The 9,420-nt window shown below is 51.2% G+C and overlaps 1 long non-coding RNA gene across 1 annotated transcript; it reads right to left on the reverse strand.

The window, feature by feature from the left end:
* Positions 1–4,667: 4,667 nt before the first annotated feature.
* Positions 4,668–6,018, reverse strand: LOC136006767 (uncharacterized). The gene is made up of 3 exons (XR_010609255.1): positions 5,866–6,018; positions 5,608–5,702; positions 4,668–5,140 (listed from the first exon to the last, which is right to left on the reverse strand). It is a non-coding gene; the product is annotated as an uncharacterized LOC136006767 (long non-coding RNA).
* Between the last annotated feature and the right edge of the window lie 3,402 nt (positions 6,019–9,420).

A 9,420-nucleotide genomic window follows, 5' to 3' on the forward strand; every position in this document is an offset into this window, starting at 1 on the left:
AGTGTAAACTGCAGCTCTTAGGATGTTGGGCACTGCAGCCCTAAGTAAGGTGGGCACTGCAGCCCTAAGGAGGCCTAGCACTGCTGCCTTAAGTAAGGTGGGCACTGCAGCCCTAAGTAAGGTGGGCACTGCAGCCCTAAGTAAGGTGGGCACTGCAGCCCTAAGTAAGGTGGGCACTGCAGCCCTAAGTAAGCCGGGCACTACAACCCTAAGTATGCTGGGCACTGCAGCCCGAAGGTGGCCCAGTAATGGAGCCCTGAGGAGGCCTCTCATTGCAGCCCTAAGGAGGCCAAGTACTGCAGCGCGATGTAAGGTGCGCACTGCAGACCTAAGTAAGGTGGGCACTGCAGCCCTAAGTAAGCTGGGCACTGAAGGCCTAAGTATGGCGGACACTGCAGCCCTAAGTAAGGCGGGCAATGCAGCCCTAAGTAAGGCGGGCAATGCAGCCCTAAGGAGGCCCAGCACTGCAGCCCTAACTAAGTTGAGCAATGCAGCCTTAAGGAGACCCAGCAATGCAGCCCTAAGTAAGTTGGCCACTACAGACCTAAGAAGACCCATCACTGAAGCTGTAAATAAGGTCAGCACTGCAGCCCTTAGTAAGGTGGACACTGCAGCCATAAGTTAGTTTGGCACTGCATCCTTAAGTAAGGTGGGCACTGCAGCACTAAGTAAGGTGGGCACTGCAGTCCTAAGTATGGTGGGCAATGCAGCCCTAAGTAAGGAGGGCACTGCAACCCTAAGGAGGCCCAGCACTGCAGCCTTAACTAAGGTGGGCAATGCAGACCTATGTAAGGTGGGCAGTGCAGCCCTAAGAAAGTTGGGCACTGCAGCCTTAAGTAAGATAGGCACTGCAGCCCTAAGGTGGCCAAGTACTGGAGCACTGATGAGGCCTGGCACTGGAGCCCTGAGGAGTCCTCCCACTGCAGCCCTAATAAGGCCAAGTACTGCAGCCTTAGGTAAGTTGGGCAGTACAGCCCTTAGCAAGGCGTAAACTGCAGCCCTGATGAAATTGGGCACTGCAGCCCTAAGGAAGGTGGGCACTGCAGCCCTAAGTAAGGTGGGAACTGCAGCCCTAAGGTGGCAGAACAATGAAGCCTTAACTAAGGTTGGCACTGCAGTCCTAAGCAAGTAGGGCACTGCAGCCCTAAGCAAGTTGGGCACTGCAGCCCTAACTAAGGTGGGCACTGCAGCCCTAAGTATAGTGGGAACTGTAGCCCTAAGTAAGATGTGCACTGCAGCCCTGAATAAGGTAGGCACTGGAGCCCTAAGTAAGGTGGGCACTGCAGCCATAAGTAAATTGGGCACTGCAGCCCTAAGTAAGGTGGGCACTTCAGACCTAACTAAGGTGGGTACTGCAGCCCTAAGGAGGCCCAACAATGCAGCCCTAAGTTGGCCACTGCAGCCCTAAGTAAGGTGGGCACTGCAGCCCTAAGGTGGCCCAGTACAGGAGCCCTGAGAAGGCCTCCCATTGCAGCCCTAAGGAGGCCAAGTACAGCAGCCCTAAGTAAGGTGGGCACAGCAGCCCTAAGTAAGGTGGGCACTGCAGCCCTAAGTAAGGTGGGCACTGCAGCCCTAAGTAAGGTGGGCACTGCAGCCCTAAGTAAGGTGGGCACTGCAGCCCTAAGTAAGGTGGGCACTGCAGCCTTAAGTAAAGTGGGCACTGTAGCCCTAAGTAAGGTGGGCAGTGCAGTCCTAAGGAGACCCATCACGGAAGCCATAAATAAGGTCGGCACTGCAGCCCTTAGTAAGGTGGGAACTGCAGCCATAATTAAGGCGGGCACTTCAGCCCTAAGTAAGGCGGGCACTGCAGCCGTAAGGAGGCCCAGCACTGGAGACCTAAGGAGGCCTCCCATGGCAGCCCTAAGGAAGCCCAGCACTGCAGCCCTAAATAATATGGCCACTGCAGCCCTAAGAAGACCCATCACTGTAGTCCTAAATAAGGTGTGCATTGCAGCCCTAAGTAAGGTGGGCACTGCAGCCCTAAGCTGGGCGCTGCAGTCCTAAGTAATCTGGGCCCTGCAGCCCTAAGGAGGCCCAGCACTGCAGCCCTAAGTAAGGTGGGCACTGGAGCCCTGAGGAGGTCCGGCACTGGAGCCCTGAGGAGGCCCGGCACTGCAGCCCTAAGCACACCGGCACTGCAGCCCTAAGCACACCGGCACTGCAGCCCTAAGCACACCGGCACTGCAGCCCTAAGCACACCGGCACTGCAGCCCTACGTAAGCTGGGAACTGCAGACGTAAGGAGGCCCAGCACTGCAGCCCTGAGGAGGCCTCCCATTGCAGCCCTAAGGAAGCCCAGCACTGCAGCCCTAAGGGGACCTATCACTGTAGCCCTAAATAAGCTGGGCACTGCAGCCCTAATTAAGGTGGGCACCGCAGCCCTAAGTAAGGTGGGCACTGCAGCCGTAAGTAAGGTGGGCACTGCAGCCCTAGGTAAGGTGTACAATGAAGCCCTAAGTAAGGTGAGCACTGCAGCCCTAAGCAGGCCCCGCACTGGAGCCGTAAAAAGGCCCAGCACTGGAGCCCTGATGAGGCTCAGCAATGCAGCCCTAAGTAAGTTGGCCACTGCAGCCCTAAGGAGGCCTGGTACTGCAGCCCTAAGTAAGGTGTGCACTGCAGCCCTAAGGAGGCCCAGCACTGCAGCCCTTAGGAGGCCCGGCACTAGAGCCCTAAGTAAGGTGGGCACTGCAGCCCTAAATAAATTCGGCACTGTATCCCTAAGTAGGCCTGGCACTGCAGCCCTAAGCAAGGTCGGCATTGCAGCCGTAAGCAATTTGCGCACTGCAGCCCTAAGTAAACTTGAGCACTGCACCAGTAAGAACGCCTTGAACTGCAGCCCTAAGTATGGTGGGCACTGCAGCCCTAAGTATGGTGGGCACTGCAGCCCTAAGTATGGTGGGCACTGCAGCCCTAAGTATGGTGGGCACTGCAGCCCTAAGTATGGTGGGCACTGCAGCCCTAAGTATGGTGGGCACTGCAGCCCTAAGTATGGTGGGCACTGCAGCCCTAAGTATGGTGGGCACTGCTGTCCTGAGGAAGGTGGGCACTGCAGCCCAAAGTAAGGTGGGCACAGCAGCCCTCAGTAAGGTGGCACTGCAGCCCTAAGTATGGTAGGCACTGCACCCCTAAGGAAACCCGGCACTGCAACCCTAAGTACGAAGTGTAGTGCTGCAGAAAGTACTAAGGGCACTGCAGCCCTTAGTACTGTATTCACTGCAGCCCTAAAGAGGCCTGGCCCTGCAGCCCTAAGTAATGTGGACACTTCACCTAAAAGTACAGTGGGCACTGCCGCCCTAAGGAAGCCCCACCCTACAGCCCTAAGGAGGCCTGGCCCTACAGCCCTAAGTTAACTTGGGCACTGCAGCCCGAAGGAGGCCCGGCACTGCAGACATAAGAAGGCTGGGGACTGCAGCCCTAAAATGATGGGCACTGCCGCCCTAAGCAAGGTGGGCACTGCCGCCCTAAGTAATGTTGGGTCCTGCTGTCCCGAGATCTGCACTGGAGCCTTAAGTTCTCCAGTCAGAGGCCAAGTTCTCCACTCACAAACTAACTTCTCCATTGAAACATTAAGTTCTCCATTCACAAAGACCATCATTCATAAAGTAATTTTTCTATTTAGAAACTAGGACCATCTTTCTGACATAAAGTTCTCCACTCTGACACTATGACCAGGACTCTGAGACTAAGTTCCCCTTTCAGAGACTAAGACCTGCATTAGGAAACTAACTTCACCATTCAGAGACTAAGTTCACCATGCTGAGAATAAACCAGCACTCAAAGACTGTGTTCACCATTCTGAGACTAATACTGGTACTCTAAGACTAAGTTCACCTTTTGAGACTAAATTCTCCATTCTAAGACTAAGACCGGCCTTCTGAGACTAAAACCACATTCCAATACCGACACCAAAGTTCTCATACTGACACCAGCTTTCTAATACTAATAGCAACACTCTAAAAGCCACACTATCATTCTACAACCAATCCCATTAACATCGACCTTGCATTTAGTTTAGACTGCCACACCAACACTCAGAATTTCTTCCCTAATGAGTGACAACAGCCCCAACCTGTCTTCCGAACTCCTCAGGAACTATGTTCCCGAGAACACCGAAAATGCCCTGCCTGAGAAAATCCCGTCCCTGCACCGGCCTGCACCCAAACATAGGCGATGAACATCGCCTCTCAGACCGGCCAGGACCCGAGAAAAAAAACCCAGCTGGGGGAGGATAAACCCCTCCCCTGGCTGGTTTTTTTTTTTTTTCCCCTAAAAATCCAAAAAGGAGAACTCTTTCAGTCTACAACACACTCCCCACACACAAGTAAAGCACTAAGCTTACACCGAACGCATCGCCCTCCAACTCCATGCCACCTCCCACAACTACATGCCATGGTCACAACATTTCCTAAGCAAACACATATACACACACGCCAAGAGAACACTATAGACTCTGTGACACCAAAAAGACAAACTCTCTCGTGGAAGACCACTCCCAAGATGGAATGCTCTGTCTGTCTCAATCGCCAGTGGGTCGATGGGACAGAGACAGTGAGGCTCCCGCAGAGCCCCAGAACGAAGTCTGACCTAACCGTGCGATTCCAACACCGACCGCCGAAACTGCTGTGACGGTCCGGCTGTGAGCCCGACTCTGAAACTGTAATTGTTGCGATGAAACACCCTCCCTTTCCCTCTCCCCCGTGCTACCTTTCAAACTCTTGCCTGCCATCCTGACCTCATCTCCTGCCCTCCGGCTCCAAAAAGGAGTCCATCTATTCAGGTTCCGTAGTGGTGTGGGTCTTGAGCCAGCCTCATGGCTCGGAGCTCCCATGTCACAGTCCCAAAAAAGTTTCCAAGTGGTGCTCTGGGGCTCCCCTCCCCTGCAAGACCTGAGAGAGTAGAGACGAGTGACCGTCACTCTGGGGAGAAGTGACTGACCCTGCAGTCATTCTCCTTACCTCCCCGACTCCCTGCGAGTACTCATCCGGCACCAAAGGCGACTGCACAGCAGCTGCGAGAAAGACTGTGAACCCTGCCATCGTACTGGGCTATGGTGTCAGTCGCCAGCCCAGTATAAAACCCTCTTAGCTTCGTACATCCCCTCTAACTGTGCGGCTTCGCCTCTCCCGATGCGGATGTGAAACCTGAGAAATAAATAGAAATGAATGTCTGCCGATACAGTGCTCGAAATGTCGGCCTTCTCCGTGCTAAGCCCTCCTGCCGCTGAGTTACGTCACCCTTTGACGTTTCAAATAAAAAAATGCCTTCCGATACTAAAAACTATTTTGCATTGAGCTGCTGCTTCAGCCGGTTAATGGCCTCTCACTTTAACTGGCAAGGGGGCTGGACAGAGTCAGCTCTGGGCAGACATACATTGAAAGAACAGAGCTGTAAAAACAACCTGGAGCTATGCCCTGAGAGATTACTGAATTTGAGACTCTGAGGCACGACCCCCAGCTGTGCTTTAGCTTTATAAAGCCATAAAAGCTCAAACTGAATAATAACCTGCTCCCTTTACCTGCCCAAAGACACTGCCTCTTTAACAGCCTTTCTTCCCCACCGACCTTACAACTCCTTCCTGCCCCTCTCTGGGCATGCCCTTTTTACTCACTTTTCACGAGGGCAGAGGTCCAAAGCCACACTTGAGACAAACCCCTTTTTGACTCACCGGTACATTCCTTTTCTAGCCATATACCTTTTCTTCATCTGCAAAGAAGAACGGGAATGATACACCGTTAACCAGGACATCAAGCAAAGATTACCTTTGTCACAACTCCTCCCCCTGAGAACAGCTGCAGGTTTCTTCTTGCCTCACCACCACCACTTACAAATATAGCACCTAAAAAAAACTCTACACAAAGACACTTACTAATGCACACACTGGTAAGCCTTAACATGAGCTGAAGGTCTTCACTGAAACAAGACCAATTCAAGCCTACCCCCAAAAAAACCCACCTGAAACAAACCACAAAGCTCTAAAGCCAAAAAACCTGAGCTAACACCAGAGAACACACCCTGATGAGAGCTGAACCCCAAATGAGCTCCCTGAGCAAAGACTGTGCCTCATATACCACAAGCCCCACCCGCAGCTCCTCCCTCAATGGGCTGGGGCAGGTGAGTGGCAAACCACCACCTGGGATAAAAGCACCCTGATAAGCCACAGCTTGGTCTTTGTATTACCTGGCTCTGGTTCTGTGGCTGCTCCCTGGTTGTACCAAAGCTGATCCCTGGCTGTTTGGTGAGTGCCCTGCTTGTTCTGCAATTTCTTGCTGTTTTTTCCGTGGGTATTCCTTGGCTTTGATTTTCTGTTGCGTTTTCTCTGGTTCAGATAGGTGAGACTTGGAGATTCAGACTTTGGGGCTGAGGCTCGGGGACTGAAACTCAAGGGCTGAGACTGGGGCTGAGAATCTAGGACTCAGACTCTGTGGCTAAGACTGTGGCTGAAACTGTGGCTGAAACTCTGTGGGTAAGATTGTGACTGAGACTCTGGGCCGCAGACTTTGGAGCTGATGCTGTTGGACTCAAGCTCTGTGGCTGAGACTGTTGCTGACACTCCATGGCTAAAACTATGCAATTCAGACTCTGGGGCAGAGACTGTGGAGAAGACTGGAATTCAGACTGTGGCTGAGACTCTTCAGCTAAGACTCTGGGATTCAGACTTTGGAGCTGAGGCTGTAACTGAGACTGTGGCTAAAACCATAAAATTCAGACTTTGGGGATGAGCCTGCAGCTGAAATTTTGTGGCTAAGACTCTGGGATACAGAATTAGGGGAATAGACTGAAGCTTAGACGCTGTGGCTCAGACTGTGGCTAAGACTCCGAGAAGGGACTGACTGATGCACTGCAGATGAGACTCTTGTGCTGAGACTGTTCCTAAAACCATTGCTAAGACTCTAAGATTCAGACTTTAGGGATGAGACTGGCTGAGACTCTGAACCATAATCCCTAACCCTAATATATGTAAAGGAGCCCTAAGCCTAACCCCTAGCCCAAACCTTAACCCTAAACCCTAACCCCCTAATCCTAACTACTAATGTGAACACTAACCCCTAACTCTCAACCATAATCTAACCATAACCATAGCCATAACTCTGACCTTAAACCCTAATACTAACCCTAACTCTATCCCCTAGCTCTAATCCTAACCCTAAACCTAACCCCTAACCCTAATAATAAACATAACCCTCACCCTAACCCTAACAGCAAACCTCACGGTAACCCTAACACGAACCCAAAACCTAACCCAAACCCTCATCCTAATGCTAACCCTAAGCCTCACCCCACCCCAAACCATAACCCACATGCTAAACCTAACATTAACCCTCACACTAACCCTCCTACTCACCTTAACCCTAACCGTAACCCTAACCCTACCCCTATCTCTGCCCACTTTGGATTAGCCACACCCACGAACGTGATTCTGCCACCTGAGGTCAACCCTAACCGTAACACCTAACCCTAACCCCTAACACTAACCCTAAACCTAACCCTAATCCCTAACCGTAATCCTAATCCCTAACTGTAACCCCAACCCCTAACTGTAACCCTAACTCTAACGCTAACCCTAACCCCTAACACTAAGCCTAAACCTAACTCTGGCCACATAGGGTTAGCCAGAACCACAAGCATGACTCCGCCACCCGATCTCAACCCTAACACTAACCCCTAACAATAACCCTAACACTAACCATAACCCCTAACCTTAACAGTAACCCCAAACCCTAACCCTAACTATAATCCTGATTCTAACACCTATCGCTATCCCTAACCCAACATGGGTTTATAGATGTAACGGATGTAAGGGAGCCCTATCCCTTATAGAACTATAGAAATCCCACACAAGTGTTTCACAGAAGAGACAACCCCCTGCAAAAAAACGTATGTACAAAACCCAGCACTCACAGCGACTGCAGCCATTAGCGAGGGCCTGTGCTTGAGCTACAACAGGAACTAAGAGTCACCTCAGTGCAGGACACGACTCCGTGATGAAGCACAGAGCCTGCCGGACCCCTGCACAGACAACACACAGCCAGGAGCCTGTCCACAGAGCACTGGGACAACCTGGAAACGAGAGACTGCCCAGTTCTGGAGAGGAAGAACTCCTGGACTTTATGTTGGATTAAGAGTAACGACTGGGAGAGCTGGGGATGCATGTTCAACAGTGCAAGTAGAGCGTGCCTGTGCAAGACAAGTGGACCATCTGTTTCAAAGACTCTTCCGTTAGGCATGATATTTACTATCAGATGTAAGAACCATAACAGCAGATACACCGGAAAAAAATACTAATCATTATACAGCTTCTCTGTCTATAAAATACTGAAAGGGATATGGTCATCCATTATCAAAAAGAACTGTGTTCCTCATACCAAGTAAATGCTTTTATTTCAGGTGTGTTTTGTGGAAAAACCCCGTGAAGGAGATGGTCTTTCAGTACTGAATATCATTGAGACTAAAAAGGGTAGCTGCTTGCCTGGACTTTTCTCATCCTTTAGACACGAGGAGCCAGAGGCAGCCCCCACACTGCTGCAGGGCCCCTTCAGAGCTGCCTGCTGATGCAGACGCTGGGACTAGCGGCAGCTCTTTGTGTCACGTTGAGAAAGGATGCTCTCAGCATCATTGCCAACACACTGGAGAGCTGGAACGGGCCACTTCCAGCAATGTATTTGTACTCCCTTGCTCCGCAAACAAGACGACCAGAATCAGCTTTGCCATTTAAGCCTCTCTTCCCTCGTGTGTTCTTCCTCATTCCAGACAGCTCACTGATAGCAGTGGTTTTCCTCAAGCATAGCCCATGGCAGCCAGCATGGGGAGCCAGGGAGGAGGCAGGATGGCACTGACACCCAAAAACCTCTGAGCAGTCAGGAGCTGGCAGGTCAGGAGCCAGGTCTGCCCAGAAACAAGACACTCAAGGCAGTGGGCAAGCTGAAAGCAGGCAAACAAGAGGAGAGTCTTTTCACACAGCTATTTTGTACAGCGGCGGATAAATACAGAGCTCTCTAAGGTCACTTCTCAGTGAAAACTGCTCACAGAGATGGTCAGAAATCCCATGAAGTAACACCTCAGAAAGATGCACTCACACAGCTTAGTGCCCAACCTCACCAAGTGCTTGAAAATCACACTAGAAATCCTGCTCCGAGACAAGAAAAACACTTTTTAGGGCTATATTGATCACAAAGAGCTGGTGGCAAATAGGACAGCTGCCAAGCTGATCCAGTGCTCTTTGGATTACAGTTGCAATAGAAAGCTAAAATCCACTGGGAGAGAAACCAGGGATGCAGCTCTAATGAAAACCTAGCAAGCCACAGCTACTTCAGATTCAGAGAAGTAGATTTCAACTCCAAACTGAAATGCAGTGCTCATTTGTTAACTGCTTTCTCCACTTTCAGTCGCAATTCTGAAGCAAAGGCAGTTGCCTTTCTGTACC

This window comes from Lathamus discolor, unplaced genomic scaffold, assembly GCF_037157495.1.
Source record: "Lathamus discolor isolate bLatDis1 unplaced genomic scaffold, bLatDis1.hap1 Scaffold_66, whole genome shotgun sequence".
NCBI lineage: Eukaryota > Metazoa > Chordata > Aves > Psittaciformes > Psittacidae > Lathamus > Lathamus discolor.